Consider the following 23,450-nt stretch of genomic DNA (forward strand, 5'->3'; position numbering starts at 1 on the left):
TGAAAAAAATGGTGTGATTCACAATACAAAAATGTAAAACCTGCATGTATAAAACAGTGTAAAAATGATCCTTAATTTTATCAGCAGTGTCTCATTTGCGAAAGGTTTAATTAGATTAAAATGTGTTTGTAACCAGACTAATTTTGCAAAGAAAAAATTTTAAACTTTCTTGGTTATAACGCAAAAATTATAATTTGTGAAGAAAAAAAATCATCTTTTTTGCAATTAAAATATTTTAAAAGGAATATTTCCCCCAAAAAATAAAAAAATACAATACCAGGTTTTATAATAAACATCATTATTTCTGTGTTTGCAAATACCAATCTTAAATAGTTTATTTTTCCTTTGTGACAATTTATGTTATCGACACTTCATTAGGTAACATTTTTACAAATAAAATTTTTGCATGTTCTGCAGTTACAAATAAGCAAAAGTTCACTGTTTGAGAGATATTTTTGCAAGTTTTAATAGGACAAAAAGCTATTTAAATATTTAAATGATCTAAAATATTACTATAAAAAAAAAGAAAAAAAAAATCATACAGAAATTACAGTCATAATAGTGGAATATTTAACTTTTTTGCATATGGGGCAATTTTTTCAATCTTTCGCAAGCATGTAAAATCAGCATTTTGCTGAAAAAGTTGCAATTTAAAAGCATTTACAAGTTATTGATTTGTTGACTGTGAATTATAAAACTAGAATTATTGATCAGTCTCACATTCTGGGGGACTTCTCATGTGTGGCACAATTGCTGCTTACATGCAGGTGCATGACCTATGCTAACATTTACATTTGTGTGTATGCGCAGGGTGATGGGGGCTTTTACATTTTGTAATATATATATATTTTTTTTACTTTATTGCTATCACAAGCAGGCTAATAAGCAATGTGATAGCATTGGGCAGAGTTCTCTTTTGGAGACATTTAGGGGGACTATTAGACCCCTGATGTCTCCTCTGCGCTCCACTGCAGCTAGTCAAAGACAGGTTGTGCTTTACCAGATGCACAGGCACTTGTACTACATTATTATCATTATACAGGATTTATATAGCGTCAACAGTTTACGCAGTGCTTTACAATAAAAGGGGGGGCAGTACAATTTACAATGCAGCTCAAGCAGTCAGGGGCGGATCCAGGGGGGGGCAATGGGTCAATTGCCCCCTCCGAGAATACCGCCAGCTGATGACAGCACGGCCGGTTCCGCAGGGAACCCGCACAGCCGGTTCCGCGGGTACCAGCGCGGCCGGTTCCGCGGGTGGCAGCGTGGCCGGTTCCGCGGGTGCCAGCGCGGCCGGTTCCGCGGGTACCCGCGCTGAGTGGACGGGTGAGGGGGGGGGGCAGCTGGGTGGCTTAGGAGGGCTGCTGGCCAATCAGAAAGCCAGCAGGCAGGGGAGCAGGGAGATTACATCATCTCTCACTGCCCTGCATCCCTCCAGTTCTGCCCTCACTTTGCAGGAAGCTGTGTGCAGCAGAGAGATTACATCATCTCTCTGCTGCCTATCTTCAGTCTGCACTCAACAAAAGAACACCTTAGCAGAAAAGTGACACAGTAGGTGACAATCCGCAATGTGTGGCAGGCTACGTGGCAAGTGGCAATCCGCAATGTGTGGCAGGCAACGTGGCATGTGGCAATCCACAATGTGTGGCAGGTGACGTGGCAATCCGCAATGTGTGGCAGGCTACGTGGCAATCCGCATCTGGTGGCAGGCGACGTGGCAAGTGACAATCCGCAATGTGTGGCAGGTGACGTGGCAAGTGACAATCCGCAATGTGTGGCAGGCTACGTGGCAAGTGACAATCCGCAATGTGTGGCAGGTGACGTGGCAAGTAACAATCCGCATTTGGTGACAAGTGACGTGGCAAGTGACAATCCGCATTTGGTGGCAGGCGACATGGCAAATGACACCCTCAGGGCTCCCACTGATTCTGCATTATGGTGAGTTGAACCATTTCATTTTATATTACAATGTATTAATAGAAATAATGCGCTTCAATCATCCTGACACCATAACAACCATGGTGCCATAATGATTTAAGCGCCAATACCAGCCATTTCCCATATAAATTGCCCCCAAAAAAACATATTTTATAGCAGTGCCCCTCCCAAGACTAGACTCTGGATCCGCCCCTGCAAGCAGTACAGTGGTGTAGTGGTTAGCACCTTCAGCTAGCAGCAAAAGGGTTGCTGGTTCAATTCCTGACCACAACGCCATCTGCCTGGGGTTTGCATGTTTTCCCTGTGCCTGCGTGGGTTTCCTCCAACACTCTAAAGACATGCTGATAGGTTAATTGGATCCTGTCTAAATTGGCCCTATTATATGTATGAATGTGTGTTAAGGACCTTAGAGTATAAGTTCCTTGAGGATAGGGACTGATGTGAATGTACAATGTATATGTAAAGCACTGTGTAAATTGATGGTGTTATATAAGTAAATAAATACAGAAGGTTTTAGAGGGTGCCTCAACTAAAAAAAGATTGAGAAACATTGCCTTAATCCAACCCTTCACTTTATCTCTCAATATAACTCTTAAATTGATTGTAAATGCTCCATTATTAAAATAACAAACATGTTATACTCTCCTGCTCTATGTGCAATGGTTTTGCACAGATCAGCCTCAACCCTCCTCTTCTGGGGTCTCCCTCTGGTGTTCCTGGATCCTCCCTCTGCCGAGTTCCCCCATGGCAAGCCACTTTCTACAGGGGCGCTTCTTGCGGGCTCGCTCCCAAGCCGGCTTTGTGTGTCTATTGACAAACAGAGTGCGGCTCGCCCCGCCCCCTGCTCCCTCCTCACTGGCTGTGATTGACACCAGCAAAAGCCAATGACTGTTGTATCAAATGAGGAGGAAAAGAGCAGAGAGAGCCACTGCTCTTGTGCACTATGCTGGATTGAGATCGTGCTCAGGTGAGAATAAGGAGGGGGGGCTGAGAGCTGCATGCAGAAGGCTTTTTACCTTAATGAATAAAATGCATTAAGGTAAAAAACCTTCTGCCTTTAGAACCACTTTAACCTTCACCTAACCCTTCACTTTACACCTGGCTGTGTTCCCCAATCAAACCCTTAACCTTTACCTAACCCTTCACCTTACACCTGGCTCTGTTCCCCAATCAAACCCTTAACCTTTACCTAACCCTTCACCTTACACCTGGCTCTGTTCCCCAATCAAACCCTTAACCTTTACCTAACCCTTCACCTTACACCTGGCTCTGTTCCCCAATCAAACCCTTAACCTTTACCTAACCCTTCACCTTACACCTGGCTCTGTTCCCCAATCAAACCCTTAACCTTTACCTAACCCTTCACCTTACACCTGGCTCTGTTCCCCAATCAAACCCTTAACCTTTACCTAACCCTTCACTTTACACCTGGCTCTGTTCCCCAATCAAACCCTTAACCTTTACCTAACCCTTCACCTTACACCTGGCTCTGTTCCCCAATCAAACCCTTAACCTTTTCCTAACCCTCCACTTTACATCTAACCATATCCCTAAATCCAACCCTTAAGCTTTAACTAACCCTCCACCTCACATCTAACCATATCCCTCACTCTAACCCTTAACATTTACCTAACCCTCTCTTAACCTATATCTCAGTCCATCCCTTCAACTTCACCTAACCCTCTACCTTACACCTTACCAAATCCATCCATCTAACACTTAAAATGATACTAAAGGTTCATTTAAAAAAATACAATTAAAAAAAATAAACATGTTATACTAACCTCCACTGTGCAAGGGTTTTGCACAGAGTGGCCCTGATCCTCCTCTTCTGAGGTCCCCCAGCGCGCTCCTGACAGGTTTATCCTTTTCTCAAGTGCCCCCACAGAGAGCCGCATTTGATGGGGGCACTCGTGCGGGCATGCTCCCGAGTCCTGCTGCTGCATAGATTGACACATGCAGCGGGACCTGGCCCCGGGTGGGGCTGGGGTTCCGGTGACTGCCAGGTGTTTTTTCACCTTAATGCATAGGATGCATTAAGGTGAAAAAACACGAGGGTTTACAACCTCTTTAAATGCATCATCACTATGCTGCAACTGCATGCAATGCATACAGTTGCAGGGGGGTTGCAGTGCAGCCTCATTCACCTAGGGATGTACTTAAAGGGTGCCCTGACTAGAAAAAGATTGAGAAACACCGACATAGAGGAACCCATCTCTCCATTTTCCTCCTGCAGCCGCTGAACGCCTGCAGGAGGGAGAGGTGGAGAAGCGGGGGGAAATGGAGAAATTGGTACCTTTACATGCAGCCACCCACTTGCAACCAGGCACGGATGGTCCGCCACCGAGCTCGGAGGAAAGGGCCCTGTCAGGGGGGCCCTTCATGGTTTCTTGCATCGGGGCCCTGAAGGTTCTAGTTACGCCACTGCTTCAGCCCATTGAATATCATTAAAGTCGGATCGCCGTCTTGCCTGATCCAACTTTGGCATGCGACTTGTAATCTGATGATCTTGAGGGGGAACTCCACGCCAAATTTTAAATAAAAAACCGGCAGATCCCTGAATTATTCATTGATCAGCTCATCCCTCAATCTAACCCTTCACCTTACACCTAACTCTATCCCTCGGTCTACTCCTTAACCTTTACCTAACCCTCCTCCTTATACCTAAACCCTATCCCTCAATCAAATCCTTAATTTTCATCTAACCTTCCATCTTACCACTAAAATTATTTCTCAATCTAACCCTTAAAGTGGATGTAAACCCAATTCATGAAATTTGAGCTGGGCACATATATCTGCAGTGTTTTCTTATCTCTCTTTAAAGCCCTGTGTCCTGTAGCTCAGGGCTCGACAAACCCCAGGCGCCAGGTCGCCAATGCGACCAGAAATCGCATCCTGGGGCCTAAGCTGCCACCAGCCTACTCACTATTGATGCCCGAGAAATGCAGCGCATGAACACTGACTGCCGCCCTCCTCCCTCCCCCACACTCAGCGGCGCCGAGCTAAGTGTGTGAAACTAACACGCAATTTCAGCTTGATGTCGGGGTGGGCGGGAAACGGCCAGGGTGGGCAGGACCCAGCAGCTATCAAACACCAGCCAATGGGATCTGGGCAGGCTGCTACGTGTATGTGGCCCAGCCCCTTTTCTTAAGCAGCCCAATCGTTGGCTGGTGTTTGATGAGCTGCTGAGTCCCGCCCACCCGTCCGGGTCCCGCCCACCCCGACATTAAGCTAAATTCTGACAGCTCCTCTGTTACATTTCAGTAACAGAGTGCTCCGTGTGAAACCTGCCAGTGCCACCTAACAGCACCAACCAGTGCCATCTGCCAGTGCCAACCAGTGCCACCGCCAATCAGTGCCACCGCCAATCAGTGCCACCTGCCACCGCCAATCAGTGCCACTTGCCAGTGTCAGTGCCACCACCAATCAGTGCCACCTGCTAGTGCCAACCAGTGCCACCACCAATCATTACCACCTGCAACCACCAACCAGTGCCACCTGCCACCACCAACCAGTGCCATCACCAATCAGTGCCACCTACCAGTGCCACCTGCCAGTGACAATCAGTGCCACCTGCCACTACCAACCAGTGCCACCTACCAGTGCCACCTGCCAGTGCCAATCAGTGCCACCTGCCAGTGCCACCTTCAGTCAGTGCCACCTGCCAGTGCCGAGTGTCACCGTCAATCAGTGCCACCTGCCAGTGCCATCTGCCACCACCAATCAGTGCCACCTGCCACCGCCAATCAGTGCCACCGCCAACCAGTGCCACCTGCCAGTGCCAACCAATACCACCTGCCACCGCTAATCAGTGCCACCTGCCACTACCAATCAGTGCAACCTGCCACCACCTACCAGTGCCACCTGCCACTACTAATCAGTGCCACCTACCAGTACCAACCAGTGCCACCTGCCAGTGCCACTGTCAGTCAGTGCCACCTGCCAGTGCCGAGTGTCACCGTCAATCAGTGCCACCTGCCAGTGCCATCTGCCACCGCCAATCAGTGCCACCTGCCACCGCCAATCAGGGCCACCGCCAACCAGTGCCACCTTCCAGTGCCACCTGCCACCGCTAATCAGTGCCACCTGCCACTACCAATCAGTGCAACCTGCCACCACCTACCAGTGCCACCTGCCACCACCAATCAGTGCCACCTGCCAGTGCCACCACCAATCAGTGCCACCTGCCAGTGCCACCGCCAATCAGTGCCAACTAGTGCCACCACCCACCAGTGCCACCTGCCAACACCAACCAGTGCCACCGCCAATCAGTGCCATCTGCCAGTGACAACTAGTGCCACCACCAACCAGGGCCACCTGCCACTTCCAAACCAGTGCCACCGCCAGTGCCACGTGCCACCGCCACGTGCCACCGCCAGTGCCACGTACCACCGCCAGTGCCACCTACCAGTGCCAATAGTACCACCTGCCAGTTCCAAACAGTGTCACCTGCCAGTGCCATCTGGCAGTCCCACGTGCCTGTCAGTGGCAACCAGTGCCACCTGCCAGTGCCAGCCATTGCCACCTGCCAGTGCCAGCCAGTTCCATCTGTTGTTACTCTTTCTGGTCAGCACATAACCCTGATGTAACAGCGTTTCATTGGAGTTATTGACTGGGTGCTCCATTGTGAGTTAGGGATAGGGGGTGAAAATGAGTGGCCTTATCCCGGGAGCTGACAATCCATACCACTCTTAAAAAAAAAAACTGGCTCCTAACTTTTTAAACTGGCTCCTAAATTCAAAGCAAATTTGTCAACCCCTGCTGTAGCTGTCTCCTGCTCCGTTCTTCTGTTATCAGCCTGGCAAGTTCTCTGTCACATATGATAAAAGCAGTCTGAATTTTGTGTTGGGTAGGTTGCTATAAATAGATTAGCAGAGCCCTGAACTACTCATTGATCAGCTCTGAAAGTCTCTACCTATGAGGAGAGAGGGTGTTTCCCTCTCTTCCAATCAGCTGTCTTGACCGTATGCACAGGCTTCACTACAGTGCTAACCAGGAATAGAAAATCTCCTAACACAATGTGCACTTTCTAAACAGTATATAAAGCTGAAGACAGCAGATATACAGTACATGTAAAACTTACATAGAGAGATTTGTTTCATCTCTGTGTATCATCTGAGGCTGTTAACTTCACTGGATATATGTGAGGGTTTACATCCACTTTAATGTTAATCTAACCCTCCAACTTACACCTAACCCTATCCCTCAATCTGACCCATAATTGTCACCTAACCCTCCACCTTACACCAAGGCCTATCCCTCAATCTAACCGTTAACTTTCACCTAAACCTCTACCTTACACCTAACTCTATCTCTCAGTCCATCCCTTAAACTTCACCTAACCCTCTACCTTACACAGGGCAGGACTTACTGGGCTCAAGCCCATGGGCCCTGCCCAATAGGGGGCCCCTCCGAGATACATAGCAGAGTGTACTCGGCTCAACTCTGCTCACAGTCACGCCCAGTCCCGACCTATGATGGACATAACACAGGGATTGGGCGTAACTGTGAGCCGAACCGAGTACACTACTCTCGGCTCCGCTCGGGACTGCGAGAGGACCCGAGAGCCGTCGAGAGGACCCGAGAGCTGCCGAGAGGACCCGAGAGCTGCCGAGAGGACCCGAGAGCTGCCGAAATACACAGGACTCCCGGCGGCGTCATTTTTAAACTTCAAGACTGCAATGACAAGGCTGCAAATGACACTGGGGCAAGGCTGTAAATGACAAAGCTACACTGACAAGGCTGCAAATGGATGGGCAAGGCTGCAAATGGATGCTGATAAGGCTGCATTGATGGGCATTTAAATGTAAGTTTTTTCTCAAACTTCCCTCCTAAAAGTATTTTTCCTTAAAATTCCCACCTAAACTTGGGCTGCCTGTTATATGCCGGCTTGTGTTATACGCCGATAAATACTATAATGTATAGAAGGTAGGGCCCGAAAGTGACTCAAGCCCAGGGGCCCCCACCACCCTAAGTCCTGCCCTGACCTTACACCTTACCAAATCCATCCATCTAACACTTAAAGTGATACTAAAGGTTTGTTTAAAAAAATATATATATAAAAAAATAAACATGTTATACTAACCTCCTCTGTGCAAGGGTTTTGCACAGAGTGGCACTGATCCTCCTCTTCTGGGATCCCACAGCGCACTCCTGGCGCCTCCTTTTCTAAAGTGTCCCCATGGAGAGCCGCATTCGATGCGGACACTCGTTCGGGTGTGCTCCAGAGTCCTGCTGCTGCATCCATTGACACAGACAGCAGGACCTGGCCCAGTCCCCCGGCTCCCCGTGTCACTGGATTTGATTGACAGCAGCAGGAGCCAATGGCTCCTGCTATCAATCTATCCAATGAAGACCCAAAACAGCGTCTGGAGCTGCTGTGCTCGTTCTCATCACTGGAAAGATCGGGTTCAGGTAAGTAAAGTGGGAGCTCTGGGGGGTTGCTGCAGCATGGAAGGCTTTTCACCTTAATGCATAGAATGCATTAAGGTGAAAAACCTCAAAACTTTACAACCTCTTTAACCTTTACCCAACCCTCCACCTTACACTTAAGCCTATCCATTAATTTAACTTTTAACCTTCACCTAGCCCTATCCCTCAATTTAACCCTTAACCTTCACCTAACCCTCTCCCTTCCACCTAACACTATCCCTTAATCTAACTCATAACTTACACCTAATCTTCTACCTAACTCTATCCCTCAGTCTACTCCTTAACCTTCACCTAACCCTCCACCTTCCACCTAACTATATCCATACATCTAACATTTAACCTCTACCTAACCCTCCACCTTACACTTAAGCTTATCCCTCAGGCCGGGTTCACACTGGTGCGACAAATGCTCCGACAGTGGGAGCTCATGTCGCATGACGTGTGAAGATTAATGTTTCCCTATGGGAGCCATCTTAACTGGTCCAACACAAGTCGGTCCGACTTTGAAAATGCTCCCTGCACTACTTTGGTCCAACTTTGATCCTACTTCAGCCCATTGAATATCATTAAAGTCAGATCAAAGTTGGATCGCCATCTTGCCTGATCCAACTTTGGCATGCGACTTTGTGCTCTGATGATCTTGAGGGGCAACTCCACGCCAAATTTTAAATAAAAAACCGGCATGGGTTCCCCCTCCAAGAGCATACCAGGCTCTTCGGTCTGATATGGATTCTAAGGGGAACCCCCTACGACAACCAGGTGAGGAGTAGTGATGGCCGAACGGTTCGCCCGGCGGTCGTTTCGCGGCGAATTTCAGCTGTTCGCGGTCCGCCTGTTCGGCGGACTATTGGCACCGTTCGCCCGGCGGACTTCCGTGTTTACTGTGTAAAAGAACTTTGACCTATGATGACACATCCATCATGGGGTACAGGACAGCCAATTGAGACATTACAGCACATGGACACTTGGACATTCCCCCTAACTTATAAATAGACCTGATCCGGCGGCCATTTTACATTCTTTCTTCTGTCACTATAGGGAGAGGTTGCTGTGTGGAGCAGGGAGAGATTGCAGTGACCCAAATCGCTAGCTATTTGGTACACAAAAGTTCTTTTCAGGACTGGTATAGGTGTTAGGTGTAGTTCAGGATATAGGTTTGTTGTGCTACTGATTGTTGATTGTTGATTGTTGAGTGTCTTTTGTCAGTTTAGAGAAAGGGACAGGACGCTGTGTCTGCTGTAGGGACAGTCAGTTTAGTCATCATTAGCTGTTACTATCAGGTCCGCAAAAGTGCTATTCCAGTTATTGTTCCAGTCTCCTCTGTTTTGTCAGTTTATATAGGGACAGGCAGGAAGCAGTGTGTAAGGCAGTGAGGGTCAGTTTAATCAGTAGCTGTTACTATATTAGGTCCACAAAGGTTCTTTTCAGGACTGGTATCAGTGGTATGGTAATAGGCTTGTACACGTATAATATTCATTCTTCCAAATATAGAAAGAATATTATACTTGACTGCTGCCCTTCTGCTGCAGTCTGCTAATCATTCACAACCTACTTGTTCCACAAAGCTCCTTATAAGGACTGTTAATAACCTGCTGTAGGGTGCTATAGTACATAGGGTTGAGTGAGGTACAGTCTGCCATTCTATAAGAACTGGTATAGGTCCACAATACATAGGATTGAGGTGCACTACTGCTTACCGCTGCCCTATACTGCAGCAGTCCTTCATCGGTATAGGGACTGACGTACAGTCTGCTAATCCCTCACACACAACCTACTTGTTCCACAAAGGTCCTTATAAGGACTGATAAGGTATAGGGTACTACAGTACATAGGGTTGAGTGAAGTACAGTCTGCCATTCTATAAGGACTGGTATAGGTCCACAATACATAGGGTTGAGGTGCACTACTGCTGACCGCTGCCCTATACTGCAGCAGTCCTTCATCGGTATAGGGACTGACGTACAGTCTGCTAATCACTCACACACAACCTACTTGTTCCACAAAGGTCCTTATAAGGACTGGTAAGGTATAGGGTACTACAGTACATAGGGTTGAGTGAGGTACAGTCTGCCATTCTATAAGGACTGGTATAGGTCCACAATACATAGGGTTGAGGTGCACTACTGCTGACCGCTGCCCTATACTGCAGCAGTCCTTCACCGGTATAGGGACTGACGTACAGTCTGCTAATCACTCACACACAACCTACTTGTTCCACAAAGGTCCTTATAAGGACTGGTAAGGTATAGGGTACTACAGTACATAGGGTTGAGTGAGGTACAGTCTGCTACTCTATAAGGACTGGTATAGGTCCACAATACATAGGGTTGAGGTGCACTACTGCTGACCGCTGCCCTATACTGCAGCAGTCCTTCATCGGTATAGGGACTGACGTACAGTCTGCTAATCACGCACACACAACCTACTTGGTCCACAAAAGTCCTTATAAGGACTGGTAAGGTATAGGGTACTACAGTACATAGGGTTGAGTGAGGTACAGTCTGCTACTCTATAAGGACTGGTATCGGTCCACAATACATAGGGTTGAGGTGCACTACTGCTGACCGCTGCCCTATACTGCAGCAGTCCTTCATCGGTATAGGGACTGACGTACAGTCTGCTAATCACTCACACACAACCTACTTGGTCCACAAAGGTCCTTATAAGGACTGGTAAGGTATAGGGTACTACAGTACATAGGGTTGAGTGAGGTACAGTCTGCTACTCTATAAGGACTGGTATAGGTCCACAATACATGGGGTTGAGGTGCACTACTGCTGACCGCTGCCCTATACTGCAGCAGTCCTTCATCGGTATAGGGACTGACGTACAGTCTGCTAATCACTCACACACAACCTACTTGGTCCACAAAAGTCCTTATAAGGACTGGTAAGGTATAGGGTACTACAGTACATAGGGTTGAGTGAGGTACAGTCTGCTACTCTATAAGGACTGGTATAGGTCCACAATACATAGGGTTGAGGTGCACTACTGCTGACCGCTGCCCTATACTGCAGCAGTCCTTCATCTGTATAGGGACTGAGAGTTTTGTCACAAGGTCATTTAAAAAATGACAGGCAGAGGAAGAGGCAGGCCCTTCCGCAGGGGTGGTAGGGGTAGGGCAGGAGCAACAGGCTTGAGCCAAAGTGGGAAGTTGCAGAAGGTGCGTTCAATTACTTTAAAGGACGCACCAGACTTGGTTGAGTGGCTCGCTCAGCCTTACTCTTCTGCACCCTCCTCATCCTCTCGATCTGCACCCTCTTCTTCACTCTCTGCTATGTGCACCCCCAAAGACACTACCACCAACAACACCACCACCACCACCACCACCACATACCTTCCGCTTGAGTCACAGGAAATTTTTTCCGATCCATATCAAGAGGACATTTCTGATGCGCAGCCACTCTTGGTATTGGATCAGGAAGAGGAGGTAGCAACAACCGCCACTCAGCAGTCTGACGACAGTACCCAGATCAGCCCAAGGAGGAGATAGGGAGGAGAAGCAGGAATAACTTACATTGCACAGGAGGGACAAAGCAGACTGCAAATGTATCAGGAGCGAGTCATTGACCATGTACGGTCACATCTGGCACTCCCAGGACACCACCACATGGCTCCGCAGTGTGGGCTTTTTTTAACGTGTCCGCTGCTGACAATAGCGTTGCCATCTGCAATCTTTGCAGTCAACGCATTAGTCGCGGTAAGCCCAACACTCACCTAGGGACGACCACCTTAAGAAGGCACATGAGCAGCCATCACCGAGCCGAGTGGGAGCAACGGAACACACAAAGCCACACTGCAGGCTCTCACCGTCCAGCCTCGTCTTCTACTTCTCCTTTTCCTCTCTCCTCACAATTGTCCTCCACTCCACCTTCCATCACGCCAAGCTCACGTTTTTCTTCAAAAAGGCAGGCTTCCGTGGGCCTAATGTTCGAGCGTAAAAAAATGATGACGCCGGATAACCCTCTTGCCCAACGGTTGACGGCTGGCTTGTCAGAACTCATAGCCCGTCAACTACTGCCATATAAACTGGTGGACTCGGAGGCCTTTCGCAAATTTGTGGCCATTGGAACACCACAATGGAAGGTCCCAGGAAGGAAGTATTTCTCAGAGAAGGGCATCCCAGAGCTATATGGCCATGTTCAGCGGCAAGTGAATGTATCTCTGGCACACAGTGTCGGTGCCAAGATACATCTGACCACAGACACGTGGTCTAGCAAACACGGGCAGGGAAGGTATATCACTTTTACTGCCCACTGGGTGAACCTTCTGACGACCGTCAAGCATGTAACCCGTGGCACCCGTGTAGATTTGGTTTTACCGCCACGGATTGCATGCAGGCCTGACTCTTCTTCTCCTCCTCCTCCTACTCCATCCTCCTCCCTCTCCTCCTCGGCTGACTCCTCCTTTTCCGCTGCTAGCGTCTCTTCCTCTGAGCCACCCAAGCTCCCCAGAACCTATTCGACATGCCAGGTGAGACGTTGCCATGCCGTGCTGTGTCTGTTGTGCCTGGAAGCCAAGAGCCACACTGGCCCGGCACTCCTTTCAGCTTTGCGTTCACAGGCAGATCAGTGGCTAACACCGCTTAATTTGACAGTTGGTAAAGTGGTGTGTGACAACGGTGCCAATCAATAGCGCATTGAAACAGGGCAAAATCACGCACGTGCCATGCATGGCACACGTCTTAAACTTGGTCGTGCAGCGATTCCTTGTCAGATACCCTGGGGTCCAGGACATCTTGCGGCAGGCAAGGTAAATCTCGGCCCATTTCAGAAGATCTTACACGGCCATGGCTCACCTTGCTGACATTCAGCGGCGACACAATCTGCCGGTCAGACGTCTTATTTGCGATTGCCCGACGCGATGGAACTCAACCTTCTATATGCTTGATAGGCTGCTCCAGCAGAAACGTGCAGTTAACGTCTACCTGTATGAACTCTGCGGCAGAACCGGTTCTGGGGAGCTGGGTTTTTTTTCACCGCGCCAGTGGCTGCTCATGCGCAACGCATGCAGACTTCTGCACCCATTTGAGGAGATCACCAAACTGGTCAGTCGCAGCCATGGCGCCATCAGTGACATGGTACCTTATGCCTTCTTTATGGAGCGTGCATTGCGTCGTGTCATTGATCAAGCTGTGGAGGAGCAGGAGCGGGAAGATGAGGAAGTCGCAATGCTGGATGAATTCCCAGGGGGGGCTACTCTATCTGAGACAAGTGAACAACAGGAGTCTGAAGAGGAGTCAGAGGAGGATGGTGCCGGGGCGGATGAGGAGGAGCAAGAAGAGCATGCTTTAAACCTTTTTGGGATCCCTGTTGTGCGTGGATGGGGAGAAGAGAATGAAGAGGACGACATTATCCTGGATGATGAGCCAGGCCACCACACCACTTCCACTTTAGTGCAAATGGGGGCCTTCATGCTCCAGTGTTTTAATAGGGACCCCCGTATAAAAAGCATAAGGGTCAAGGACCAGTACTGGGTGGCAACGTACTTAGACCCCCGGTACAAACACAAAATGGCGGAAATGTTACCGTCGTCACAGAGGGCTGTCAGAATGCAGCACTTCCAGGCCTTGCTTCGAGAAATGCTGCATTCTGCTTTTGCGTGCGCTGGCAGAGGAGCAATTCCCACTCCCAGAGAAGGAGTTGAGGGTACCAATCCAACAGCGCCTGCAAGAAGAGGCCGGTTTGAAGATGTGTTGGTGACTTCGGATATGAGGTCATTCTTTCAGCCGACCCATCGACAGGTGTCATCCGGATCCAGCATCAGGGAACGCCTAGACCGTCAGGTGTTCGACTACATCGGGTTAACGCCTGATGTGGACGCTCTGAGGAGTGATGAACCCCTGGACTACTGGGTGGGCAGGCTTAACCTCTGGCCAGAGCTTGCCCAATTTGCAATCGAACTGTTGGCTTGCCCCTCATCCAGTGTCCTGTCCGAAAGGACGTTCAGCGCAGCAGGGGGGATCGTGACCGATAAGCGTACTCGCCTAGCTCACGACAGTGTTAACTACCTCACATTTCTAAAAATGAATGAGGCATGGATCTCGGAGGAATTCAACACATGTGACCAGTAGACCATGTATATGTCTATAAACAATTTTTTTAATCGAGCACAGAGACCTTCTTTCTTCATTTGGCTCACTTCCTTGTCCAAAAAAGCACACCGTACTATATGCCCGTACCCTCCTCTTTAAAGAGGTTGAGCGGTGTCATATTTCTACTGGGGCTACTTATTATGAGGGGCTCCCACCATCCCTGTGCTGTGCTGACTTCCTCCTGGGGCTGTACCTCTGCTGTGCATATTATGAGGGGCTCCCACCATCCCTGTGCTGTGCTGACATCCTCCTGGGGCTGTACCTCTGCTGTGTATATTATGAGGGGCTCCCACCATCCCTGTGCTGTGCTGACTTCCTCCTGGGGTTGTACCTCTGCTGTGCATATTTTGAGGTGCTCCCACCATCCCTGTGCTATGCTCATTATGAGGGGCTCCCACCATCCCTGTGCTGTGCTGACTTACTCCTGGGGCTGCTTATTATGAGGGGCTCCCACCATCCCTGTGCTATACTGACATCCTCCTGGGGCTGCTTATTATGAGGGGCTCCCACCATCCCTGTGCTATGCTCATTATGAGGGGCTCCCACCATCTCTGTGCTATGCTGACTTCCTCCTGGGGCTGCTTACGGTGCAGGTGTCAGTGCTGTATATCACGGTGCTGATGTCAGTGCTCTCTGTCACGATGCTGCTGTCAGTGCTGTATATCACGGTGCTGGTGTGAGTGCTTTATGTCACGCTGCTGATGTCAGTGCTCTCTATCACGGTGCTGCTGTCAGTGCTGTATATCACGGTGCTGGTGTGAGTGCTTTATGTCACGCTGCTGATGTCAGTGCTCTCTATCACGGTGCTGCTGTCAGTGCTGTGTATCATGGTGCTGGTGTGAGTGCTTTATGACACGCTGCTAATGTCAGTGCTCTCTGTCACGGTGCTGTTGTCAGTGCTCTCTATCACGGTGCAGGTGTCATTGCTGTATGTCACGCTGCTGATGCCAGTGCTCTCTTTCACGGTGCTGCTGTCAGTGCTGTATATCACGGTGCTGGTGTGAGTGCTTTATGTCACGCTGCTGATGTCAGTGCTCTCTATCACGGTACTGCTGTCAGTGCTGTATATTACGGTGCTGGTGTTAGTGCTTTATGTCACGCTGCTGATGTCAGTGCTCTCTATCACGGTGCTGGTGTCAGATCACTCTATCACGGTGCAGGTGTCATTGCTGTATGTCGCGCTGCTGATGTCAGTGCTCTCTATCACGGTGCTGTTGTCAGATGACTCTATCACGGTGCAGATGTCATTGCTGTATGTCACGCTGCTGGTGATCATCTCCTGCACCCTCTTCTTTGCCTACCCTGACCTTCCCTCACCTCCATTGCCTTCATGCGCTCCACAGTCCTGAATTGTCACAACAATTTCCCATATAAAAAAAGAATGCTTGTAGTTGTCGATCCCAGATTCACCTCATACATGTGTTATGTCATTGGCCATGTGGTGGAACTATGTTTGCACAGCTATTAATTATTTTGTGGCTGCAAATTTGACCTGTAGGTTTGCGAAGTTCGCCTCCCATTGAAGTCAATGGGGCCCGCCGCAAACGTTCCGGTTCGTGAACTATTTGCTGCGTTCGCGGTCCGCGTTCGCGAAACGTCACGTCGGAAGTTCGTCCATTACTAGTGAGGAGTACAAAGACAAGTGTGTCTTGCCTACAGTCAAGCATGATGGTGGGAGTGTCATGGGTTGGGGCTGCATGAGTGCTGTCCTCACTGGAGAGCTACAGTTCATTGAGGGAACCATGAATGCCAACACGTACTGTGACATTCTGATCAGAGCATGATCCCCTCCCTTCGGAGACTGGGCCACAGGACAATATATTACAACATGATAACAACCCCAAACACACCTCCAAGAGGACCACTGTCTTGCTAAAGAAGCTAAGGTTAAAGGTGATGGACTGGCCAAGCATGTCTCCAGACCTAAACCCTATTGAGCGTCTGTAAGGCATCCTCAAATGGAAGGTGGAGGAGCGCAAGGTCTCTAACATTCCCCAGCTCCGTGATGTCTACATGGAGTGGAAGAGGACTCCAGTGGCAACCTGTGAAACTCTGTTATACTCTATGACCAAGAGGGTTAAGGCAGTGCTGGAAAATAATGGTGGCCATACAAAATATTGACACTTTGGGCCCAAGTTGGACATTTTCACTTAGGGGTGTACTCACTTTTGTTGCCAGTGGTTTAGACATTAATGGCTGTGTGTTGAATTATTTTGAGTGGACAGCAAATTTACACTGTTGTACAAGCTGTACACTCACTACTTTACATTGTAGCAAAGTGTAATTTCTTCAGTGTTGTCACATGAAAAGATATAATAAATTATTTACATAATGTGAGGGGTGTACTCACTTTGTGAGTTATTGTATCTGCCTGGAGTTCACCTGTGACTTAAGCACTCCGTAATGCTAACGCGCATGCATCAACACCACACGTAGTGTAAATTGGCCCTTAAACTTTGTTTTCACCACTTCCATCAGACTGTAAATATACTCAGTCCCCATATACTCAGTCCTCAGACCAGCTTGGCTGTATAAAGGTGACTGGGGTTCTTAAGTCATTGTAGGTGCCCTTCGCTGGTAAGAAGTCCTTGGATATTTCCAGGGCACAGTGAAATAAACAGCAGTGTGCAGAGGTGGGGACATTACATGGCTGACTTCACCTTCTTTATTGCACCGACTGTAGTCAGATCTGACAGATTAGTCACAGACTAGGTCCTGGTTAGTCAATGTGCAGAGAATGCACCGTGACAGCCCTCCGCTATCTCACTTAGATCAGACTTTATGGGTAATAGAGGCCGTAACCACTTCTGATCTCAGGCTGATAACAGAGGCTTCCAAAACCTGATTAAGTGCTGGTGGTGACTTTAAACATTAAGGGTCTATAATTTAATGAGTAGAGTTTAGTTATTACAAATTGTTAACTCCTTGTTGTTCCATAATGAGTCATTGTTTCATGTCCTGCCAGAAAGGAACATGTGGAATGAGAAGAATACATTACTGGCCAACAGCTTGGTGGTTCTTTGTGTTTGAGTGGCCATAGATGGGCAGATAATTCACCGAGAACATTAGAGGAACTGCCTGTCATTAGCGGGAATGTGTTGTGCTTTTGTATATATTTGGTTTATTTAATGACTGTATTTGGGACTTAATGTTGAAGTTTAATCTGCTTATATTTTGCCTTCCCTGATTCCTCCTTTCCTGTCTCATTATTCGGGGGTTATTTTTGGAGCCACTTAAATGAATTGCTGGGGGTTGTTATTGCAGCTGTTTAAATGAATATTGGGAGTTTAACTGTGGCCACTTACACCAATGCTGGGGGTTATTACTATGGCCACCCCACTTATACCAAATCTGGGGGTTATTTTTGTTCCCACTTACACCAATGCTGGGGGTTATTACTATGGCCACTTACACCAGTGATGTTTTTTTTTTCTGCCCATTTACAATAAAAGCTGGGGTTTATTACTGTGGCCACTGACACCAAATATGGGGGTTATTTTTATGCCCATTTACACCAATGCTGGGAGTTATTACTATGGCCACTTACACCAGTGATGTTTTTTTTCTGCCCATTTACAATAAAAGCTGGAGGTTATTACTATGGCCACTTACACCAATGCTGGGGGTTAATACTATGGCCACTTACACCAATATACTGTACATTTTCCTGTCTGTCAGAACATAGGTATTGAAATGTTCCACGTACTTCCCAGGTTTGGTCAGTCTATAACTATTGACTTTTGTTGGCCCCATTGGCCTCTGAGATATCTTCTGACAAACTGCCCCACATGGACTGCAGAAACATGCCACTTTTTGGTCCTTTATTGCTCCATGATGTAAGGCTCCGATGACACCTTTTCAGGGATTTTCTAGACCAGCTTTTCTCAACAAGGGTTCCATGAAACCCTAGGGTTCCTCCAGCAGTTGCTAAAGGTTCCTTGAGGATTGAGAAATACTTGCCTCTCAGATAAATTACCACTCACACCCATAATCTTTTTTAGCTAACTGGTAGGGGCTTATTCTCTTTGCTGTCCACCAATGTAGGGAGAAATCTTTCCATTGACTAATCCATGTAAGGAGCATTCTTTCCATTGACCACTGCCAGTAATGTAACAAGCATTCGTCCCACTGACCACCAATGTAAGGAGCATTCTTCCCACTAACCACCAATGTAAGGAACATTCCTTCTATTCACCATCAATATAAGAAGCATTCTTCCCACTGACCACCAATGTAAAGAGCATTCTTTCCACTGACCACCAATGTGGGGGCATTCTTTCCACTGACCACCAATATAAGGAACATTTTTCCCACAGACCAATCAACAAAGGGGGCTTTCTTCCCCATGACTACCAATGTAAGAAGCATTCTTCCCACTGACTGCCAATGTAGGGAACATTCTTTCCACTGACCACCAAGGTAAGAGGCATTCTTCCCACTGACCACCAATGTAAGGAGAATTCTTCCCACTGACCACCAATGTAAGAGGCATTCTTCCCACTGACCATTAATGTAAGGAGCATTCTTCCCACTGACCATTAATGTAAGGAGCATTCTTCTATGCTGGGAACCCTGTGGGATGGTGGCAGAACAGGGGGATTTATAGTATGAAACTGTGGCTGACCAATTTGTAGAAACGTTGTAATACTATGAGGTCATCCTGGACCAAACCAGAAACACTCCAAAACAAATCTTATCAAGTCATCCTTGACCAAAATAGAATCCTCTGTTAGCAGAATGGGGGGATTCATAGCATAGTTCCATGGCTAACAAATGTGCAGGAACTTCGTAATACTATAAAGTAAGTATGGACCAAAACAGAAACATTCCAAAATTGAATATTCCATAATCAACTTCCATGTACAATGTTAAGTCCCATACACACTTGTTTAATTAGTGGTCCTAACTCTCATCAACTCATCCTTGACCAAAATGGAATTTTGTGGGGTGGTGGTGGAACAAAGGGGATTCGTAGTATGAATAGGCTGTTCAATTTGCAGGAACTTTGCGATACTATGAAGTCAGTCTGGACCAAAATGAGAATATTCTGTAAGCAATTTCCATGTACAATATCATCTGGAATTTTTTACTTTTTTATCTGTGGCTCAAATTCTTTTCAAGTCATCCTTGAGCGAAATGGAATCCTCTGGGATGATAGAAAAATAGGGGATTTGAAGTATGGATCCATGGCTAACACATTTGCAGGCACTTTGTATCACTATAAAGTAAGTATGGACCAAAACAGAAACATTCTAAAATTGAATATTCCATAATCAACTTCCATTTACCATGTTAACTCCCAATATATACTTCTTTAATTAGTGGCCTTAACGCTCATCAACTCAACCTTGACCAAGATAGAATCTTGTGGGGTAGTGATGGAATAGAGGGGATTCATATTAGGAATAGGCTGACCAATTTGCAGGAACTTTGTAACACTGTGAAGTCAGCCTGGACCAAAATGAAAACATTTCAAATTTGAATATTCTGTAAGCAACTTCCATGTACAATATTATCACAAAATTTGTACTTCTTCATCGGTGGCCCAAACTCTTGTCAAGTCATCCTTGACCGAAATGGAATCCTCTGGGATGGTAGCAGAATGGGGGAATTCGTAGTATGGATCCATGGCTAACAAATTTGTAGGAACTTTATAATACTATAAAGTGAGCATATACCAAGACAGAAACATTCCAAAATGGAATATTCTGTAATCAACTTCCATGTACAATGTTAACTCCCAATATGTACTTTATTCTTTAATTAATGGTCCTAACTCTCAATAACTCACCCTTGGTCAAAATGGAATCTTGTGGGGTGATGGTGGAACAGAGGGATTTGTAGTATGAATAGGCTGACCGATTTGGAGGAACTTTGTAATACTATGAAGTCCACCAAAATGGAAACATTTCAAATGAAATTCTCAGTAAGCAACTTCCATGTAAAATGCAATATTATCTTGAAATTTGTGCTTATTTATCTGTGGCTCAAACTCTTATCAGGTCTTAATTGACTGAAATGTAATCCTCTTAGATGGTAGAAGAATGGAGGATTCATAGTATGGATCCATGGCTAACAAATTTGTAGGAACTCTTTAACATTATAAAGCAAGCATATATCAAAACAGAAACATTCCAAAATGGAATATTCCATAATCAACTTCCATGCACACTGTTAACTCTCAATATTTACTTCATTAATTAGGGGTCCTAACTCTCATCAACTCACCCTTGACCAAAATGGAATCTTGTGGGGTGGAAGTGGAACTGTCAGGGCTGGGCTCAGCCCTTCCTTCTCAATGCTGGCTGCTCAGCTGTCAGCTAATTGCCAGCTCCTTTCTCTCCACAGTGACTCACCTGTTGATGCTATCCTGCTCGTCAGTCCTGCCTACTTAAGCTGTCCAGCCCAGGTGATCTCTGCCTTTCGCCTTGGTCACATCTCTAGGGACGCTCTCCTGTGTTCCTGTTAAAGACTTGTGTCACGTGCCTAGTAGAAGAGCCCAGAATGCCTCCGGCTCGAGAGCCCCTGGAAGTGGAGACAGGGATTCAAGAGTTCGGAGGGCAAAAGTGCCAAGCCGCAGAGATCCACGAAGGCCCAAGAGGGTAGATACCCGATGGCTGGTGGGGATGCGATCACAACGTAGGCACAGGTAGATGACTGGAACAGCTGGCAGAGGTCCGTGAGAACAGCAGGCACAGATGGACAGGCTGGAACAGCGGGTAGCAGTCAGCGGGTACAGCAGGCACGGGCAATCAGGCAGGAACAGCGGGTGGCAGCAGACGAGGTCGGGAACAAGCCGGGTCTGTATCAGGCGGGCAGCAGAAGTACACAGGAGAAGGCAGAGACGTAGTCAGGCAGGCAGGAGGTCGGTGGCAGGCAGCAATCAAACGAAGTCAGGAACAGGCCGGGTACGGTAATCAGGAACAAGCAGAAACAGATAGCAGGAGTCACAGGAAACGCTGTAGACAGGACAGCAAGATGGAACAGAAGCTGATTCCTTAAGTAGCCCTCTGGGCGCCAAGAACGGTCGCACGGCGAGTCTGCGTGCCCCCGCGGGTAACCGTGCTCCCGTTCGTGACCCCGTGCACCCGCGTACGCCCGTTCGCATCGTCGCGCACCCGCGTGCGCTCGTTCGTGCCGACGCGCACCCACGTGCGCCTGTTAGAATCTACATGCACTCGCGTGCGTTCGTTCGCGCTAACGCGCGTCTGAGAATGCCGACGAGCTCTCCGTAAAGGAAACCTGCGGGCAGGTTTCCTATGTACGACCGGGACAACAGATCGACCGTGACAACTTGCTTGGCTGATATTCCTTCTGGCTCCAGATCCTACTTGCTGTTCTACTACGCTCATCTCTGGCTCCCTGATGTTTTGGCTTGTCTGACTATCCGTTTGGGTTCCTGAACTCTGGCTATGTTTTGACTACATTTACTCTGTTTACCTTCATCTTATTATTATTAAACAAGTGTGATTTAACTGTACTTCTGTTTCAGTCTGATTCATGGTTTCTGACAGGAACAAATGGTATTCGTAGTGTGAATAGGCTGATTAATTTGCAGGAATTTCGTAATATAATGAAGTCAGCCTGGACCAAAATGGAAACATTTCTAATTGTAATATTCTGTAAGCAACTTCCATGTATGTATATCTCAAAATTTGTATTTCTTCATCTGTGGCCCAAACTCTTATCAAGTCATCTTTGACCGATATGGAATCCTCTTGGATGGTAGAAGAATGGGGGATTCATTGTATGGATCCACAGATAACACATTTGTAGGAACTTTATAATACTTTAAAGTAAGCATATAACAAAACAGAAACATTCCAATGTGAAACATTCTGCAATCAACTCCCTTGTGCAATGTTAATTCCCAATATTTACTTCTTTAATTAGTGGTCCTAACTCTCATCAACTCTCCTTTGACCAAAATGGAATTTAGTGGGGTATTGGTGGAACAGAAGGGATTCATATTATGAATAGACTGACCAATTTGCAGGAACCAGATTCTAGGGATGGTGGTAGACGGATTGGGTCTTCATAGTATATATCTGTAGCTGACAAATTTGCAGGAACTTCATAATTCTACGAGGGTAGCCTAGACCAAAACATGAAACTCTCCAAATTGAGCAACTTCCATGTACAATAATAATATGCCTTGGTAGAAAAAACTCTGCAGTTAAAAGATTCCATGAGGTGACTGCTAAATCTATAATTTCATACTAAAAGCCGCAAATAAGAAAATAAAGATTTAGTGCATCCATTAAGGCTGGGGATTTACAACATCGAAGATTTTAAATTAAAATGCCAATTTCCTTAAATGATGTTGTAGAAATTAATCTGATGCCCCAGAGCCAACGAAGCGGTAAGTCGCTGCCGTCCCTGACCGGGTCATTTTATAGGCCTTTTACTGTGCCCAGGGGGCTGGAGGGAAAGTCATGCCTGAAATGACATTTGTACAACGGCAGCCATGCAAGATCAAACAGGAGTGGATCGGAGATAAGGTAAGGAAGCAAATCTCCTATTAAGAAATGTAAAACACTGCCAATGAGACCAATCAGGAATATAATGAACTGGGCTATTGTTCCCGCTCCCCGCTGATATTAAAGGCTTCTATTTCCTCCTCTGCAATGCCCCAGAGGGGGGCGCTAATCTGTTTAGGGAGGGTGGAGGGGGGACAAGGGACACGTAGCTAAATGACTGACTTGTCAATCCACAGTATAAATGTTTTTGCTTATTAGGAAATATTTATCCCTCTGTAATATGAAAATCCTGTGCAAATGAGGAATGATCTGTAGACAACGCTGCTGACTATTTCTAGCAAAATTGTTGCTATTACTATTCCTACCAAGTGAGCTTACACTCTAATGCCCTCTGCAATCACACACTGTCATCACTATGTGTTTATATAGATCCAACATATTCTGGAGAGCTGTACAGAGGACACAGCCATTTACATTAATCACAGCAACAGAGGAGCTTACACTCT

The sequence above is a fragment of the Lithobates pipiens genome, unplaced genomic scaffold (genome assembly GCF_037356315.1).
Source record: "Lithobates pipiens isolate NorthernLeopardFrog02 unplaced genomic scaffold, aLitPip1_a1.2 Scaffold_13, whole genome shotgun sequence".
In the NCBI taxonomy this organism is placed as follows: domain Eukaryota; kingdom Metazoa; phylum Chordata; class Amphibia; order Anura; family Ranidae; genus Lithobates; species Lithobates pipiens.